The sequence below is a fragment of the Puntigrus tetrazona genome, chromosome 3, assembly GCF_018831695.1.
Source record: "Puntigrus tetrazona isolate hp1 chromosome 3, ASM1883169v1, whole genome shotgun sequence".
In the NCBI taxonomy this organism is placed as follows: Eukaryota; Metazoa; Chordata; class Actinopteri; order Cypriniformes; family Cyprinidae; genus Puntigrus; species Puntigrus tetrazona.
In genome coordinates this window covers 25,009,982-25,030,702 of record NC_056701.1, presented here as the reverse complement: position 1 = coordinate 25,030,702, position 20,721 = coordinate 25,009,982, and positions in this window count along the sequence as shown.

Here is a 20,721-nt window from a genome sequence, read left to right as displayed (position 1 = left end):
TGCTGAAGCTGCTCGTTTTGTGAGTGAATTTGTGTGTTGATGAAATTCGTTCTTTTGCATCCCCACCGCTACAGGCTCAAGCTATTGGCGGTCGGCACCGTGTGTGGCGCTTGGCTTGAGAGCTTTGGCAAATTCTCGCATCTCGTGGATTACCCAGACCTGCGTGTCCTCAGCGCCAGGCCGACAGCGTAAGTAGCCCATAGCGCCGAGTAGCGCTGTCGCATGCTGGGCAGCCATATCGTTTACCCAAAAATTCAGTTGTTTCCTCTGCGGTTTGATCGTGTTCTCCTGAGCGCTTCTCAAATTGATAATGACTTTCACTCTGGGCATTCGAACCAACTATTGATAGAACTTCGAGGTCTTTGGCGCTGGGTCTCCAGGACATTGAAGAGTTCTTGGAGGCTCGCCGCGGCGGACATCACAGGTATGTTCGGTCACTAAAGCGACGAATGTGATTGGTGGTGTATGGAAAAAGCCAGTATTTTAATCCATGAGTGGTGACGCCAGGTTTGAAAGTGCAAATGGTTTTATTGCTCGTTTTTGTAGGATTTGGTATCGGTCCGTGGTGAGGGCGTCATGATGAATCGCACCTTCGCCATCATCAGTCTTCACTTTGCAGACTTCCTGATCACGACTGGGTTCCTGGTTCACCGTGAGACTGGTCCCTCTCCTGCCCAGCTTGACTGCAGAGATGCTTCAGACAGTGACATCGCACACAGGGCCTGCGTACGCGTAGATGGCCGTATCCCTCCTCAAACATTGCAGACAACGTGGCAGCCGCGCCTTATAGCACTCAGAAAGCGCCAATGAGAGCGTTTCTGCGCTATGTTTAGTGAGCGGTGAAATGCCACGCCGTAGAGGCGTCATCCTGACCTTTTCTCTCCTTCTGTCCACTGTAGCATCCGTGCTCTGGGCAGGCGTCTTTGACCAGATTACTTCGCTAAGACAGCAGGCTACTTCCCCAGTCATGTTAGGCTACCTGAAGCAGCATTACCCATGGGTAAGTTACCGACTAGGGTTGGAGTGCACCTTGTTAAATCTTTTGTGTTGAAGCTGCTCTGCAGTTGTGGAGTGGTGTTGTGTGTTGATGAGTCATTTCTTTTAGTCACGCTGGAGAACTCAAGCTGTTGGTCGGCTTCCCGGCAGCCTTGGCGCTCCAGAAGCGAGGAGAGGCTTTGGCAAAATTCTCCATCGTGGATTACCAAGACCTGCGTGTCCTCGCGCGGAAGCCGACAGCGTAAAGGAGCCGCGGCTAAATGCTTGCTGCAGTCAACATGCTGAGCAACCATGTCGTTTGCAAAAATTCAGTTCTTTTCTCTTCTGCAGTTGGGTCCCTTGGACCTCCTGGTAGCTTCTCAAGTGGCTCAGCGGCACTACACTCTGGGCTTGAACAACACAGCTGATAGAACTGGTCTTTGACCGCCTGGAGGCGGCAACTCTTTCAGGACATTGAAGAGTTCTTGGAGGCTCGCACGGACATCGCAGGTATGTTCCGGTCACTAAGGCGGCAGATGATCGGTGGGTGGCGGAAAATGACCTTTCAATCCGCCGATGCGTGACGCGTTTGAAAAGTGCAAATGGATTTTTATTGCTCGTTTTTTTGTAGGATTTTGGACATCAGTCCGTGGTGAGGGGCGTCATGATGAATCGCACCTTCCGCATCATCAGTCTTCACTTTGAACTTCCTGATCACGACTGGGTTTCCTGGTTCACACGTGGACTGGTCCTCACTACCCAGCTTGACTGCAGAATGCTTCACACCCAGTGACATCATACACAGACTGCAAGCAGCGTACCCGGCGTCGTGTCACGTATCCTCCTCAAACATTGCAGACAAGCGTGGCAGCCGCAGCGCCTGCACTCTCAGAAAGCGCCAATGAGGCGTTTCGCTATGTTAGTGAATGATGAAATGCTGCGCCCGTGGCGCCATCCTGACCTTTTCTCTCCATCTGTCCACTGTAGCATCCGTGCTCTGAGCGGCGTCTTTGGCCAGATTACTTCGCTAAGACAGCAGGCTTCGCCCCCAGTCATGTTAGGCTACCTGAAACGCATTACCCATGGGTGAGTTCGACTAGGGTGGGTGCTGCACCTTGTTAAATCTTTTGTGCTGCGACTGCTCTGCGTTTGTGAGGTAGATTTGTGTGATGAGTCATTTCTTTTGCGTCACCGCTGGGCTCAAGCTGTTGGTCCGGCACCATGTAATACGCCAGCGCTTGGCGAGAGCTTTGGCAAGTCTCCCGTCGTGGATTACCAAGACCTGCGTGTCCTCAGCGCGAGCCATCAAGCGGCGTAAGTAGCCCGCGAAGTATAAAATGCTTGCTACCGTCAACATGCTGGGCAACCATATCGTTTGCAAAATTCAGTTCTTTTTCTCTTCTGCCCAGTTTGAGTCCTTGGACCTCCTGAGCGCTTCTCAAGTGGCTCAACTGACACTGCTCTGGGCCTTTGAACAGCTTACGTGATAGAACTGGTCTTTGACGCGGAGGCGGTCAGACGATTCATCAGCTGTAATTGTTCAGCTCGGAGGTGCTGGTGGTTGAGCCGCCCGGCGCTCAGGTAGGGCCTCGAGCTGCAGAAGAAAAAGGCCAGCTGAGCCCTTGCCAGCCGATATGGTACCCGGCGCATGTTGACGGCGCAACGCTGTTGCGCTGCGGTGCTGCGCTGTGGAAGCCTGGATCCGGTGCGCGAGTGCTGGTAATCGCGTAGATGAAGGAATTTGTAAAGCTTCCAAATGGCGATCTGTGTTAGCAGCCTGACCCTGTGACAAAAATGACTCATCAACTTACCTGCGGCTCACTCACAGCATGGCTGCCTCAGCGTGAGCAATGCAGCACCCCGCCTGGTCGAACACCTCCATGGTAATGAATGACTAACTGCTGTTTTGGCGGCTTCCTGCTGTAGCAAGTAATCGATAAAACGCCAGCTCAGCCATGAGATGCTGGTCGGGCGAGGAAAGATCAGGATGGCGCCTGCTGGCGTGGCGTTTGCAGCTCGCGCGCCTTGGCGCGAAAGCGTCTGTGGTTTTCTGAGAAGTACTTTAAAGCGTGCTTGCGTTGTCTGCAGCTGTTTGAGGATGCATTACTGCTGACGGCGTCTGCGACCGCGTCTGTGTTGTCGCGTGTGAAGCGCGCCAGTCAGCTGAGCGAGAAAGGACCGGTCTCCGCAGAACCGAAACGATAGGTGAATCGAAGTCAAGTGAAGACGATGATGGCGAGTGCGATCATCGTGGCGTCCTCGCCGGACGATGTCCCAAATCTACAAAAAAGCGAGCAATAAAAATCATTTGCACTTTTTCAAATCATGTCGCGACTTATGGATGTCATTTCACACCGCAATCATCTGCGCCTTAGCTGTTGAGTGCCTCAGATGTCGTCGACTTCTCAAACTTCTTCAGTGTCGAAAGTTGCAGCCCTCAGCGATCCCAAACCGGTTCATCTCGCTGTAGTATTCGGCTTTCGACCCTTGGCGCTAAAATCCCAGGAATCAAACTGCGGAAAAGAACTGAATTTTTAGCTTGTATGTGGTGCCAACCCGGCGACGGCAAGCATTTGGCGAAACTCTGTCGAAACCTGCGTTGAAGGTTGCGCGAATTCTGTGTGAGATGGAAGAATTTGCCAAGCTTCCTCGAAACCAGCGCCGAACTGCGTGCAGTGCCAACAGCTAGCCGATGACTGCAAGCGATAATCATTACGCAAATTCGCTCACAACTTACTGAAACGCACCTGGCAGAGCGAACGAAAATGCGACGCAACCCTGGTCATTTACTCATGGGTGATCTTTAACTTCCGGAGTAACCTAACATGTTTCAGGCCGCTCCCTGCTGTGTGGCGTAATGCGGTCAGGCTTGCGCTCAAGCGCGGATCTTACGGTCGAAATGAAGAAAGGTCGGGACCAACGCCTGCGGCGTGTTATTTCACCGCTCGCCATGGCGCGGCGTCTCTGTGCTGGACGGAAGTACTATGGCGTGCAGATTGCTGCAATGTTTGAGGATGCGTGCGGCGTGATGCGTGACCCGTCTTGTCTGTGTCTCTGCAGTCAGCTGAACGAAAGAGAGACCCGTCTCGCGATAATTTCAGAAACGATGGAAGTGAATCCCGAAGTCTGCAAAGCAGACTGTGCTGAAATGCGATTCATCGCCGGCGTCCTGCTGCGAGACTGATATCCCAAATCTACAAGCGAGCAATAAAAATCATTTTGCTTTTTCAAATAAATGTCGCGATATGAATCAAAAGATATTTTGCACCGCCAATCATCTGCAGTAGTGATGAACACCTGTGATGTCGTGCGAAAGAACTTTCCAGAAACGGCTTCAATGTCTGGAAAGAGTTGCACTTCGAAGAAACCAGTTCATCGGCTATGGTGTTCAGCTCGGAGATGCGTGTCGGTGAGCCGCGAAAAAGCGCTCGAAGGTCAGGTGCAAGAGCAAAACGGCTTTGTTGCAAGCGTTGCCCAGCATGTTGGCGACGGCAAGCATTTTTGGCGGCTGCGGCTCTGGCTGTCGGCCTGGATTGGACGCGATGTGATCGCGTGGATGGAGAGGTTTGTAGCTCTCAACCAGCGCCAGGCGCGCCGGTGGCCTGTAGCGATGACACGAAAGGCTCATCGACACCTGGTCACTGCAAGCAAGCAGGCAACGCGGCACTGGCTGAACAAGCGCCCCACCCTGATGAACGCTCCGTAGATGATGACTGGGGCGACTCCTGTCTGGTCAGAGCGCGACTCCCGAAGCTGCGGTGTCTTTACGGTGGGCGATGGAGAAAGATCAAAGGATAACCTCCTGGCGTCGGCATTTCACCGCTCACACTAAACATGGCGCGGCGTCTTCTGTGGTTACTGGAGATGCTGCTGGCGGCGTGCGTTATCTGCGGCGTTGAGGATGCGTACACGGCAGCGATGCGCGTTGCGTCTGTGTATTGTCACTGTCTGAAAACGTCTCTGCGGTCAGCGATCGCAGTGAACGAAGAGGCAGTAGGTAGTGTCGGGAAGTCTACAAGTGCGATGATGGCGAAGGTGCGTTATCATGGCGTCCTCATTCCGCGAGGACTGATGTCTACAACGTGACTCTTGCACGCAAATCATGTCGCGACTATGAACAAAAAGGTCATTTTCCACACCGCAATCATCTGCGCCTTGTAACCGGGCTATGAGCCTCGAAGCAACCGGTATTCTGGAAAAATTGCCGCCCTCGGCGGTCAGGCGCCAGTTTATCGGCTGGCTGTTCGGCTCGGAAAATGGCGTCGGTTGAGCCATGGCGTCGAGTCGAAGTCAACTGCAGAAGAAGAAAACAACAATTACGCAAGCGATATGGTGCCCGGCATGTTGGCCGACATGTACTGTAGGTACTATGCTTGACGCCTGCGTTGGCCTGCTTGCCGAATGCTAATCCGGCGATCAGAGAATTTGCCAAATAAAACCAGCCAGACGCGATCTTGTTTCTGTTCAACGAGCACAACGGCGCATATGGCTCATCAACACAAGTCACTTTCGCAAGCATGAGCAACTTTTCAGCTAGCTGAACAATGCGCACCCCGCCTGGTCGAGCAATCTTTAGCTTCAAGCAACTAACATATTTCGCGGCGAGAAAGCGCTCCTGCTGTCTTTAGCGGTATCTGGTCAGAGCTGGCGCTCGGAAGCTGCGATGGTTGATGAAAAGGTCGGGTTTCTCGTGGCGTGGCATTTCTGCTCTGTATAAGCAGAAAGCGTCTCTGTGCGTTTTCTGAAGTGCAAGCGGCGTCTTTCTAATGTTTGAGATCACTGCGGCAGCGATACTGCGGTGTCTGTGATGTGCTGTCTGGCTTTGTCTGCGACTGGGTGAAGAAAGACCGATCTTCGCGATGAGCAGAGAACACAGTAAATGAATCGGGAAAGTCTGAAATGAACTGATGATTCATCATGGCGTCACCTGCCAGTGATAATCAAATCACAGCGGCAATAAATCCGGCCCGCACTTTTTCAAGTCATCCTCGCGACTATGGTGGTCTTTCCACACCACCACGATGTTTCTGCGCCAACCGGAACGCTACCTGCGATGTTTCAAGGCTCTCATGTCCTGAGAAGGACAGCCCTCAAGCGATCCCGGAAGCTCAGTTCTATCGGCTGGTGTCGGCGCTCGATCGTGTCGGTGAGCCCTTATCAGGCTGCGAAGAAAACAACGAAGATTTATGCAAGCGATATGGTGCCCAACGAGCGAGCAACAACATTGCTGCGGCGATCTGCTAATGGCTCTGATGGTTGCGCGAAATGCAATCGCGTGAATGGAAGATTTGCCAAGCCTCAAGCCAGCTAAGCGATGACGCGAAATGAAACAGGTCCGCTCGCAAGCGACGGCTTTCGGCGCAAAACGAGAACAGGTGCGGCGCCACTGGTCGGCACTCCCGTAGGTGATACGAGTGGCTAGCTGAAGCGACTCTTGTGTCTGGTCGCTGCGCCGCTCAAGCATGGATCTTACAGTGGACGGGCGTCGGGATAGCTCACGGCGTGTTTCGTGTATGGCGCAGAGAAGCGTCTGTGGAAGTGCTATAAGCGTGATGCTACTGGGTGTCTGCAGCTGAGAGGGTGCGGCAGCGTGCGATGCGCGTGCGATGCTCGCTGTCTGAAAGCATCTCTGCAGTCAGGCGAGAGAAGAGACCCGCGATGATGGGTGGTCGGGAAAGTATCTGCAAGTGAAGACGATGGCGAAGTGCGATTCATCATGGCGTCCTCACTGCGGACGACATCCCAGTCTACAAGCGAGCAATAAATCATTTGCACTGATCATGTCGCGTATGAAGATCATTTTTCACGCCGCCCGATCGTCTGCGTCTTGGCTGACGAACACCTGGAATGTCGTCTTGAAGCCTCAGAAAACGTGTCTGAAAGGAGACGCGCCCTCCAGCGATCAAAACATTCTATCGGCTATGTATTCAGCATCGAGTGCGCAGTGTCAGTTGAGCCGCCCAATCGGGACTCAAGCTGCAGAAGAAAACAACTGGTACAACAAGCGACATCAGTTTCGCTTGGCGCTGTTGATGACGGCAACGGCTTGTCCTGCGCTAATCGAAAACCTGCGTTGAAGGTTGCGCGGGTAACGGCCAATCCGCGTGGTGAAGAATTGCCAAGCTCTCCTCGAAGCAATGCAGCCAGGCGCTGCGTGCTGACGAGCCTGTGGCGACGGCGCAAAGCGACTCATCAACTGCAAATTCGCTCACCGGCGCGGCACTGGCAAACGAACAGGTACCCACCCCCGAATAAACACTCCGTAGTGTGCGCTTTCGGATAACTAACTTTATGACTGAAAACTCAACGTAATCGCAAGTCGCTGCGCCGCTCAGCTGCGGTGCTACGATGGACAGATGAAGAAGAAAGGTCGGGATGGCGCTGCGGCTGCGTTCGCTCACTGGCGTGAGCGCACTAACGCTGCTGGTGCTGCTAGGCGTTAACTGCGTTGTCTGCAATGTTTGAGGGAGGATGCGACCTGCCCGGCGGCGTGGTGCAGTCTGTGTCCTTGTCTGGCGTCTGCGTCAGCTGGGCAGGAAGAGAAGAGACCCGTCTCGCGACCGAACAGAAACGATGGTGGTCGGGAGTACGCGAGTGAAGGCTGATGAAGATAGCATTCTGGCGTCACCGCGTGTCCCAAATCGGCGGTAATAAATCCATTTGCATTTTTCAAATCGTGTCACGCTATGAACGAAGATAATTTTTCACCACCCGTCATCTTGCTGGCTTGTTCCGGTTTTGCCTGCGATATCGATCGAAACCTCAAGCTTTCTTCAATGTCTGGTGCGCCTCGAAGAACATTCTATCGGCTGGAGACCGTTCGGCGCTCGGAGTCTTCGAATGTCGGTTGAGCCGCGGCGCTCGGCGGAACTCCAAGCTGCGAAGAAAACAACTGAACAGCAAGCGACATGATTGCCCAGCGTATTGATGGCAGCAAAGAAGCGACTAGCGGCGAGGCTCCTAAGCAATAAACCTGCGTTGAGGGTTGCGCCGAGTAATCCGCGTGGTGGTGAAACCTCATCAGCCAGCGCCAAGGCGGTGCGGTTGGCGATGATATGACAATCAGCTGCAGAACTCGCTGTGCCGCGAGCGGCACTGGCCACGCCTGTCGGCACGGGCTGCGAACAAGGTGCAGCCCCGCTGGTCGAACACTCCATGGGCTGTGTTTCATCTGTTTTGGCGACTGAAGCGGCTCCTGCTGTCTTTGGCAGTAATCTGGTCGAAAACGCGCTCAAGTACATGAATAGTGGACAGATGAAAGAAGGTCGGGATGGCACCTCTGATATGACATTCACAGCTAATAAATGGCGCGAAAGCGTCTCTGTGCTTTGAGATACTATGGCGCGGCTGCCGTGGTGAGAGGATACTTGCGGCGGCGATGCGCGCGGCATCAATATGTCTGAACATCTGCAGTCAGCTTTGAACGAAGGACCGGTCTCGCGATGAACCGAAACAGTAGTGGTCGGGGTCTTTGCACGAGTGAACTTCACGATGATGGCGAAGATGCTGAGATCCTACTTGCGGACTGATGTCCCAAATCTGCGAAAAGCGACGATAAATCCATTTTGCACTGATGTAATCGCGACATGAATTGAAGATAGGCCTCACGCGATCATCTGCTCACCTGCGATCTTGGCGCCTCAGAAAACAACTTTCGATGTCCGGGCGCGGTCCCTTCGAAGGCGATCGAACAGTTCATCGGCATGTGAGGGTGTTCGGCACTCGAAGTGTGGTGTCGGTGAGTAGCAGCGGCGTAGTCAGAGTCAAACTGCGAAGCAGCTGCGTTTGCAACGGTATGGTGCCCAACATGTCCGGCGACAGGCGTTGGCGGCTCTGTCGGCACCTGGTTGTGCGCGGATGTATTGATCGCGTGGATGGAGAATTTGCTGAGCTCTCACTCAACCAGCTGGGCGCGGTCGCGAACAACAACGGCTGTGGCGATGACGTAATGACTCGTCAACACTGAAATTAAACGGCGCCGCCAGGCAATAACACAGAGCGAACGAGGCGCAGCACCGCCTAACACTCCGTAGTGCAATGCTGCTGGAAACAACCTAACATGACTGATGACTCTTTATGCTGAAAGTAATCTGTCAAGCTGCGCCCAGCTCGAAAACTCTGCCGAGGTGCGGTAATGTTTGGCTACCGCTCATAAACATGGCGCGAAGCGTCTTTCTGGCGTTTTCTGAGTGTGCTTATGGCGGCGATCTTTCCTGTTGTTAAATGTTTGAGAGAGACGCATTTTTGCGGCGGCGATGGGTTACGTCTGTTCAATGTGGTCACTGTCTGGCGCTCTGCACGGTCAGCTGGGGAAGAGACCGGTCTCGCGATGAACAAAGCCAGTCGTGAATCGAAGATCTGCGAAAGTGAATGATGGCGAAGATGGGATGTATGTGTCGCCGCGCAGACTAATGTCCGTCTACAGAAGCTGACAATAAAATCCATTTGCACTTTCAAATCATCGCGACTATGAATTGAAGGTCGTTTTCCACGCCGCGATCATCTGCCGTCTTGGTTGCTCACCTGCGATGTCGTCTTGAAAGAGTCAGAGCTGTGTCCTGGAAAGGTTGCCGCTCCGAAGTCAGGCCAGTTCTATCGGCTGAAAGTTGTTCGGCTTTCGAAGGTCTTCGGTGTCGGATCGAGCCGCTTGGCGGCTGGAAAGGTCAGGCTCAAGCTGCGGAAGAGCAACGGAGCACGCGAAGCATTATCGGTTGCCAACGTATTGACAGCAAGCGGCGGTAGGGCTCTGCTGTCGGCCTGGTTGATGCATGAGTCTTATTAATCCGTAGATGAAGGGAGACGCCCATCTCAGCCAAGCGTACTTGTTTGGTGGCAATGACCTGGCGTGTGCAAAAGCAATCCATCTTCCTGGGTCTTTCTGCTGGTAACTTCGGCGCAAGGCGAACAGCGCACGCACCTGAATCGAACTTACTCCGTAGATGGCTGGCACAAAATGGCCTAGCGCCGGCTGGGGCGACTCACAGCGGCTGTCAAAAGCGCTCGAGGATGCTACGATGGACGGATGGAGAGAAAGACACTGCGGCGTGAAGCGCTCATAAACATGGCGCGAAGCGTCTCGTGCGTTTTCTGGTACAAGCGTGCTGATATGCTACGGAGAAATGCGATACGCGACGTGATCGTGATTACGTCTGTGTGTGATGTTGCTGTCTGGTGTCTCTGCGATCCTTTGAGCGAAGACCAGTCTCGCGATGAACCAGAAGATCGGGCGGGCGCCGATGGCGAAGATGGCGATTGGAACTCATGGCAATCTCACGCCGCGTGTTGTCTAACGGCAACCTAAATCCATTTGCACACAATCTGTCGCGACATTTTTCCGCACCCGCGGTCATCTGCGTCTTGGTGACGAACGCTACTAGGCTGACCGTTAAACTTCTCCAGAAGACTTTCTTCAGTCTCCTGTTGCTGCACTTCAGCGATCAAGACGATTCATCGGCAATTCGCTCAAGATAGTGTCGATTGAAGCCGCGGCAGCTGACCCAAAAACTGAAAAAACAACAGAACAAGCATTGCGGGCTTACCAAGCTGTGTTGGCTTGACCAATAACATTTAACAGTGAAGCTCGAGCACCTGCGTTGGTGCAGATGTGTCAGATGAAGAATTGCCAAAGCTCTCCTCGATAGCGCTGGTACGCCGATGCAGTGCAGCAGACACCAACAGATGACAGCAAACAAATTCGCTCTGGCGTGCTAACTGTGAACAGATGTGGCACCCCACTAGTGAACTTTGCTCATGGGCAATGCTGCTGGTAACTAACATGCTGGTGGCCTGGCTAACGCGGCAATCTGGTCAAAGGCGCGCTCAACTGCGAGATACAGTGAACGAATGGAGAAGATTTCGAGATGGCGCTCTACGCGGCGATGATTCATCAGCTAACTATGGCGCGGGCATTCTAATGGGTGCCGGAGTGCTATGGCGATAACACCGTGTCTGCGGTGTTTGAGGAGGATATGTTTTTGCGGCGTGCGAACGCGATCTGTGGCTATGATGTCACTGTCTCGGCCCATGCAGTCAAGCGGGCGGGAGAAGACGGTCGTGTTCAGAGCGGTAGATGGTCGGAAGTCTACGAAATGAACGATAGCAGTGCCGACCTAGATCACCGCGAGACTTAGCTCCAAATCCTACAAAGAAAAAATGAGCGTAAAAATCATTGCCTTTTCAAATCGTATCACGCTATGAATGGTCATTTTCCACCGCCGTCATCTGCGTCTTGTGTTTCGGAACGCTACACCTGCGATGTCGCGGCAGAAAACTGTCTCTGAAAGAAGTTGCGCCCTGCTGGCGATCAACCGGTTTCTATCATGTCAGACCTTCGGCGCTCGGAAAATGCTGTCGGTTGAAACCGCGGCGAATAGAGGCCGGGGTCGAAGCTGCGAAACAGCGGGTATACCCAGCTAATGATTGCCCGTGAAGACCGGCGACAACAACGACTATGCGGCGTCTTCACTGCGGCACAGCCGGCGCCTGGGAAACTGCGCGGAGTACTAATCCCGCGTGGTGAAGGGAGATTTAAACCAGCCAGCCGCGAACCAACAACGAGCATAACAGCGTGGCATAATGACCATCAACACACAAGTGCTCTGGCCCGCGCAGTGCAGCTCAGCACAGAGCGAAGACAATGTGCGTGCCCCGCCTAGTCGAACACTGCTCGAGCGCTGACAGGCGACTCCTGCTGACTGTCTTTTAGCGGCTGTGCGGTCAAGCAGCGGCTCAGTATGCTTGGTGAACGGGCTCGGAGAAAAGATAAGGTAACGCCTCTGCGACGATGACATTTCACCGCTCGCTAAGCATGGCGCGGCGATGCTGGCTGCGTTTTCTGAAGTGCTGCTGGCGGCGTGCTTAGTTGCAGTGTTTGAGGAGGATCTGCGGCAGATACGTTGCGTGTATGTGTCACTGTCTGAAACATCTCTGCAGTCAACTTTGAAGCAGGAAGAAGAGATGTCCGCCAGAAGCGATAGGTGAATCAGAGAAGTGCAGTGAGCGATGATGGCGAGAAGGTAGCGATTCATGGCGTCACCGCGAACTTATTGTCAAATCAAAGCGGCGTCATCATTTTTCGTCATGTCGCGACTTATGAATTAAAAGGTCATTTCCGCCGCAATCATCTGCCGCCTGTGTTTCCGGAGTTTGCCTCTGATGTCGTCAGAAGAAGCTGTCAAAAACTCTTCAATGTCTGAAGAAATTGCCGCCCTCAGCGATCAAACAATTCTATCGCTGTAGGAATTGTTCGGCCTCGAGTTAACAGTGTCAGTTGAGCGCGAAGTCAGGGCTCAAACTGCAGCGAAACAGCAATTTTGCAAACGATAATGATTGCCCAGCGTGTTGACGACGGCTGCTGTTGCGCTGCGGGCTGCTACTGCGCTGTCGGCCTGTTGAGGGCTGCGAATATGGTAATCGCGTGAATGTTTGCCAAGCTCTCCTCAAGCGCGCCAGGGCGCGGTGCGAACTGTGGCGAGCCTGTGCTGAAAACGACGCTATGACTCATCAACACGCAAATTCGCTGCAAGCATGAGCAGCTTCGGCACAGGCGAACGAAGATGCGGCTTGCCTGATCGAGCACTCCCGTAGACAATCTTTGCTTCGGAAAATAGCATGATGGCGAAGGCTCTATGTCTTTAGTATCTGGTCAGAAACGCCGCTCATGCGAGTCTTGCAGTGAACGGGTGGAAAAGGTCGGGATAGCGCCTCTGCGGCATTCACGCTCACTAAACGCGAAAGCGTCTCATGGAGGTGCGCAAAGCGGCGATGCTACCGGGTATCTGCAATTTGAGGAGGATGCGTGCGACGAACGCACGTTGCGGTCTGTGTGATGTCGCTGTCTGGCGTCTGAAGTCAGCTGAGCAGGAAAGAGACCAGTCACGGTGAAACCAAGTGATCGTGGATCGAGAAGTCTACAAGCCGAGACGATTCATCATGGCGTCCTGGACTGATAATCCCAAATCTACAAAGCGAGCAGTAAATCCCATTTGCACTGGAAATCATCGTCGCGACTATAATTGGTCATTTTCACGCCACCCGATCTGCGTAGCGGCGGCGGTGCCTGGGATGTCGTGCGAGAGCGCTCCTAACTTCGTGTCGCAGGCATACGAGGCAGGCTTCAGTTCTGCTATCGGCTATATTGTTCGGCTTTCGGAGTGTGGCGGCTGAAGTCGGAGACTCAAAACTGCGAAGAAACAACAATTTTACTGCAGTATGTTACCCGGCATGTTGACGACGGCAACGACTAGCCAGCGGCGACTCTGCGTGTCGGCTGCGTTGAAGGTGCGCGGGTAATCCGTGGATGAAGGTACCTTGGCTCGAAGCCAGCAGGCTGCGTTAGCGATAACAGCGAGGCCTGGCGATGACGCTGAAGAAAGCGACCGTCAACACGCAAATGCTCACGGCTTCCGCAAGCGCTCGGCTGAGGCGAAGACGAGTGCGGCGCCCAGCCTGGTGCGAACGCACATGGGTAATGCGCTTCGGGCAACTAACATGACAGGGCGGCCTGCTGTCTTAGCGGTAATGCGGTCCCAAAGCGCGCTCAGATGGAGAGAAAAGGTCGGATGGCGCTGCTACTGGCGTGGCATTCACAGCTCACTGAAACATGGCGCGAAAGCGTCTCTGTGCGTTTTCTGGTGTAACCAGTTGTGCTACGTGTTTGGGGAGGGAGATGTACGCGGCGGCGATGCTGCGTTGATCTGTGTGATGTCGCGTCTGGCGTCTCTGCTGATCAAGCTGGCGAGGACGATCTCGCGATGAACAGAGAAGGCGCAGTGGGAATCGAAGTCTACAGAAAGACGATGATGGCGAGAAGGTGCGATTCATCATGGCGTCACGGACTGATGTCCCAAATCTACAAAAGCGACAATAAACCATTTGCGCACCATGTCGCGACGTAGACGAAGGTCATTTTCCACACCACCAATCAAATCTGCCGCCAGTGACCGATTTTAACCTGCGACTGTTTGCTCGCCTCAAAACACTCTTCAGTGTCTGAAAGAACGCACGCTCCCTCAGCTCAGTTCTATCGGCTGTAATTCAGCGGCTCCAGGTGTAGTGTCCGGTTGAACCGCGGCATCGGGCTTCGAGCTGCGAAGAAAACAACAATTTTGCAAAGGTATGGTTGCCAACATGTTGGCGACGGCAGCTGGCGGCGACTCTGGCACAATAAACCTGCGTTGAATATCGCGTGAAGAATTTGCCAAAGCCTCGAAGCCAGCGCCAGGCTTTGCGATTGCGAGCTTGCTGATATTGACGCCGGCACGACTCATCGGCTACCTGGCACTCACAACATGGCTGGCACTGGCACAAAAAACGAAGGCTGGTAACGCCCAGCCTAATCCCTCCATGGGCTTAATGCTGCTGATAACCTAACATGACTAGTAGCTCTGTCTTGGCAATCACTGGTCTTGGCTGATGCAGTGGTGCAGATGAAGGCCGAGATGGCGCCTCTACCAGCGTGACATTTGCAGCTCGCAAACGTAAGCGCGAAAGCGTCTCTGCGTTTACTGGAAGTGCTAAGCGGCGTGCTGGTGTCTACGGTATTTGAGGATGCATTACGCGGCGCGTATACGGCTTGCGGTGCGTATGATGTCGCTGTCTGGCGCTCTCTGCGATCCAGCACGAAGAAGACATTGCGATGAACACCGAAACGGTCGGTGGATGGGAAGTCTGCAAGTGATGATGGCGAAGGTGCGATTATCATGGCGTCACAGGACTGATGTCCCAAATCCTGCAAATGAGCAGTAAATCCGTGCGCAAATCGTGTCGCGACATGAATTGAAGCGTCATTTTCCACGCCGCCGATCATCTGCGCCGCTGTGTTTCGAGTTTTAGCCTGTAATCGTCGCGGCCTCGAAACCGTGTCTGGAAAAGTTAACCCTCAAGCGATCAGGCTTCCAGTTCATCGGCTATGGTATTCAGCGCTCCCAGAAAATGTGATGTCGGTTGTTTTCCCTTGGCGGCGCTCAGGCTTAGGCTCAAACTGCGGAAAAACAACGAATGGTTGCCAACATATTCGACGACAACAACGTTGCTGCGATCTCTGCGTAGCCTGGTTGGTGCGCGGTGCGTCGCGTGAGTGGGAGAACGCCAGAAATATCGCAGCCAGCGTAGACGCGTGCCGGTGCGGCTTGATGACGAAATGACTCATCAACACAGAACCGCTCGGGAGCCGCCAGAGCAACGCGGCGCGGCAGCTGGTCATTTTTCAATGCTGTTTCGAGTAGCTAACATGACACAGAGCTCTGTCTTGGCAATGTCTGGTCAGAAACGCTGGCCTCGAAAGCGTGGATAACATGGTGAACGAGATGGAGAGGATAGCGCCTCTGCACGACAATGACATTTCTGCTAATATGGCGCGAAAGCTTTGAAATCTTCTGCGTTTTCTGAGTGCTATGGGTGCGGCCTTTACGGTGTCTGGGGCGAGGGAGGATGCGTGCTGACTTGTGCAACGTTACGTCGTTAATGTCGCTGTCTGTCTGCAGTCAGCGAACGAGAGGACAATGCCGCGATGAGCCAGGGCAGTAGTGGATCCGAGGCAGAAGTGAACTTGATGATAGCGAAAGATGTAATTCATCATGGCGTCCTCACCACGCAGCTGATAATCGATCTACGAGAAAGCGACAATAAATCGGTTGCCTCAAACTGCTGTCGCGTTATGAATTGAAGATCATTTTTCACCGCGGTCCTCCCGAATCTGTGTTGAGTACCTGAGTGTGAACCTCCGGCTCTTCGGCTGTCTGGAAAGAGTGCGCCCTCCGAGCGCGATCAACCGGTTCTTATCGGCTGTCGCTCTCGGAGAATGTGGTGAAACCGCGGCGCTCAGAGGTCCCAGGACTCAAACAGAAGAAAACAACGAATTTTTGCAAGCGATTGCTGGCGGCAAGCGGCGAGGCTCGCTCGCAATAGCACCTGTTGAAAGTTGCGCGGGCTGCTGTCACGTGGATGAAGAATTTGCCAAAGCTCACTCAAGCCAAGCGTAGCTGCGATTGCGAACCAACTGAGCCTGGCAGCCATTGACGCCAATCGACACGCAAGTCGCTCGCAAGCGCGAGCGCTCGCTGAGCGGTACAGATCAACGCCCACCCTGGTCGAGCTTACTCCATGGTAATGCTGCTTTCAGGCTATTAACATGACACAGGCGACTCTGCTGTCTTGGCAGTAATCTGGTCAGGCTGCGCAGCTCGGGCCGCGGATGGGTCGAGGATGGCGCCCTGCTGGCGTGACATTTCACCGCTCGCAAACATGGCGCGAAGCGTCTGCTCTGAGTGCAAGCGGCGTGCTGGTGTCTGCAATGTTTGAGGAGATGCGTACGCGGCAGCGATCTGCGTTGCGTCTGTGTATGATGTCGCTGCGTACTGCAGACTGAGCGAGAAGGACCAGTCTCGCGGTGAACCAGAGGCTCGATGGAGTGAATCAGTCTGCAGAAGTGAAGACTGATGATGGCGGTATTCATGGCGTCACGCGGACTGATCCCAAATCACAAGCGAGCAATAAATCCCATTTGCATTTTTCAAATCATGTCGCGACTATGGACGAAAGATAGATTTTTCCCACGCCACCATCTGCCACTGTGTTTTGAACGCCTGTGATGTCGTCTGAAGAACTTCAGAAACTCTTCAATGTCCTGAAACGCAGCCCTCAGGCGATCTCCGAATTCTATCGGCTGTAAGTTATTCAGCGGCTCCAGGTGGTGTCAGTTGAGCCGCGACTCATCAAGCTGCAGAAGAAAACAACTGAACACAACAAGCGACATCGGTTGCCAACGTGGCGGCAAGCATTTAGCGGCGGTCCTGCGTGTCGGCTTACTAGTTGAGAGGTTTTGCGCGCGGGTGCTGTCCGTCAGATAGGCTGCCAAAAGCTCTCCTCAGCAGCGCCAGGCTTGCTGATTGGTATACAACGCGCAACAGCGATATTTTAGTGACTCATCAACACCTGGTCGCTCACAAAACACGAAACGCTCGGCACAGCGACAGGTACCTAATGAAGACTTACCCGTAGTGTGCTGCTTCCAGTATGGCTAACATGACTCTGCTGTCTGGCGGCTCGTCTGGTCAAGCTGCGCCGTGGCGCCGGTGCTACGGTGAACGAGATGAAAGATCGAGATGGCGCAGCGTGGCGACTCACCGCTCGCAGAAGCTGCCAAGCCGCCAGCGATCTTATTGCGATTTTCTGAAGTGCTTATAGCGGCGTGCTGCGTTGCTCTGCAACTCCGAGATTTTGCGGCGATGCGCGTCTGTGTGTCACTGTCGGCCTCTCTGCAGTCAGGCGAGAGAGAACCAATCTCCGTGGCTCAGAAAATGAAATAGTCAGAAGCTCTACTGAGAAATAACTGATGATGGCGAAGGTGCGGTCGCGTCCTCTGCCGGATGTCCCAAATCTACAAGCGACGTAAATCCATTTTGCCTTTTCAGGCGCAATGTCGCGACGCTGAAGGTCATTTCCATCTGCGTCTTGGCCTGTTTCGGAACGCCTGCTGTCGTCGCGAAAGCCTCAAGCTGCTAATGTCCTGGAAAGAAGTTGCGCCCTCGGCGATCAGGCAGTTCTATCGGCGTGTTCGCGCTCGGAAAATGTAGTGTCAGTTGAGCCGCGGCTTTCAGGTGTCGGGACTCAAACTGCAGAGAAAACAACGAATTTTACACAAGCGACGTAATTGCCCGGCATGTTGATGGCAACACAACATTTAGCGCGGCGAGCTCCGCCGCTTTATCGACACTGCGTTGTGTCCGCGTAGATGAAAATTTGCAAAAGCTCTCCTCGAAGCAGAGCGCGTTCTGCGAGCCTGTGTGATGACGCAAGAAAATGACTCGTCAGCTTGCAAATTCGCTCGCAGCGCGAGCGCTTTCAGCACAGGCGTGCGCCCACCTGTGTTTATACCCGTAGATAATCTTCCGGGTAACCTAACATGACAGGCGCTCCTGCTGATGTGGCAATGAAGATCAGCTCACGCTAAGCTCGAGGCTGCCGGATATACAGTCAGACAGATGGAAGAAGGCTCGGGATAACCTCGGCGTGACGTCACGCTCACTAAACATGGCGCGGCTTTGCGTTTTTCTGGGGAAGATATAAGCGGCGTGCTACCGTTGTGCTGCAACTGAGAAGTCTCATTGCGACTTTGTGTCACGCTGGTGCGTCTGTGGCGCCGATGTCTTGTCTGGCTCTCTGCGGTCAAGCAGGCGAGACCAGTCGCGGTGAACCAGAAACCAGTAAATGGTCGGAAAGTCTTAAATGAAAGGAGCTGATGATGGCGAGAAGGCTGATTCTTCATGGCATTCTGCCCGAACGATGTCCAAATCCTAGCAATACTTCCGTTTGCATTTCAAATCATCACTATGAATTGAAGACTCACACCGACGGATTTTACCTGCGATAATATCTTGCTCAAGAAACAACTTCAATAATACGAAGCATCACCGGCGATCAGAACAGTTCTATCGGCTGTAAGTATTCAGCGCTTCAGAAAGTGCTGGTGTCGGTCGAGCCGCGGAAGCTGTTGAAACTCAAACTGCGAAACAACTGTTTTTGCAATCGTATTGCCCGGCATGTTGGCCGACGGCTCACAACATTGGCGGCGTGAGCTCTAAACATGCGGCCTGCGTTGAGAACTGCGCTAATCGCGTGAATGGAAAATTTGCAAAGCTCTCATAATAGCGCCAAGGCCGGTGCTGAACAACAACGAGCCTGTGATAGCGAAGCTGACTCATCAACACCTGTTCCTTTCACAGCACTGAAACCTTCAACAAAGAGCGAACAGTGCAGCACCCAGCCTGTCTTTTCCCATGGGCTGTGCTGCTCAAACAACTTCTTTGTATTTGAACGAAAACTCTGCTTTGTCTGTATCTGGTCAAAAAACTTTGCCGCTCCTTGCCAGATGAGCGAATGAAGAAAAGGTCGGAATAGCGCTCCTACGGCCTTTCTGCTCGCCGCATGGCGCGAAAGCATATTAGATTTTCTGAAGTGCTACTGCGGCGTGCAGCTCTGCAATATTTGAGAGAGAGATGCGTACGCGGCAGCGATACTGTGGAGCCGCAGCTATGATGTCGCTGTCTGGCGTCTCTGCACGGCTGAGCGGAAGAGAGACCAGTCTCCGCGATGAGCCGAAACCCAGTCGTAGATCAGGAAGTCTGCAAAGTGAGGCGATGATGGCGGAAAGTCAACGATTCATCATGGCGTCCTGTCCAAATCTACAACGGTAATAAACCATTTGTCTCAAATCATGTCTGACTATGAACAACCATTTTCACGCCACCCGATCATCTGCGCCTTATTGACGAACGCCTGCGACTGGCGTCGTGCGGCTTCAATGTCTGGAAAGAATTGCTTCAGCGTCGAAACAGTTCTGTCAGCTGTAAGTTATTCAGCGGCGAAATGATGTCCAATTGGTATGGCTCGGGCGTCCCGGAACTCAGGCTACGAAGAAACAACTGAATTTGCAAGCATTCAGCAATTGCCCGGCATGTTGGCGACGGCAAGCGCATTGAAGTGATTTCCTTTGCGCTGATAGAAACTAACGTTGAGGACCGCGCTGGTCATCGCGATAGATGGAAAATTTACGGCTTCTCCTCAGCCAAGCGTAGTGTGGTTCAACAACTTTGAGCCTGAAGCGCGAAAAAGCCGACTCGTCAACGCACAGAACCGCTCGCATTCGCCGAACGCTTCGGCTGAAAACGAACGAGTGCGGCGCCCGGCTAGTCGAACACTCCGTAGTATGCTGCTTTAAAACTGGCTAACATGTTTGAAGCGGCTCTGTAGTAATCGGTCGAAGCGCCCGCTCGGCTGGGATTACGATGGCGCAGATGGAGAAGAAGGTCAGGATGGCGCCTCTGCACGGCGCGTGACTCACTAACATGGCGCCGAAAGCGTCTCTGTTGCTGGACCACTGCTGAGTGCCACTGGCGGCGATGCTGCGTTATGCTGATTTGAGGAGAGACCTGCGTGCGGCAGCGATGCCCTTCCCGTGTCACTGTCTGGCGCCTCTCTGCGGTCAGCTGGGCGAGACCCGATCTCGCGATAAACCGAAGTAAGTGAATCGCGGGAAAGTCTGCAGAAATGAAGACTTGATGTCATTCGTTTCACTGCGGACTTGTCATCTCACTACAAGCGGCAAATAAAACCATTTGCACTGAAATCGTGTCGCGACTATGAATTGAAGATAATTTTTCCACACCATATGCCCATATGGCTGTTCCGGTGCTTTCTAAGCCATCGGCAGAGGCTTTAGTGCGGTGCCAATGGCGCTCAATTAATATCGGTGTTTAACTATCGAAACGGAGTGAACAAATTTCATTTAAAATATCATTAGGCAAGAGAAAATGACCGACAGAAAAAATACATTTTTACAAGCGGTTATCAACGTGTTAATAACGATATTAAATATCCCATTTCAACATGCAGAAAATATACGAGCTTAGAATATTCAAACGAATGAATGTTCCCCACTGATGGGGCAGTAACTACTTATGGTCTTTGCTTCTATTCGGCCAATGGCAGGCAGATGCTGGTGGTTTAATAATGTTGAAGTTCGCCTTTAACCGGTAGGGGAAAGTAAAGATGAATAAATAATTGACAGCGGTAAACACAAGAAGAAAGTTATCTGGTTACGACATGCTCCCGACCAAATGCGACTCTGGCGATGGACTGATTTCATTGTTATGAAACAAACTCGAATTTGCAGCTCTTTTGAGATTGGCGAACTAGAGCCACACTCTGGAATACGCTCCAGGTAACTTGTCTTCATGATAACGAGCC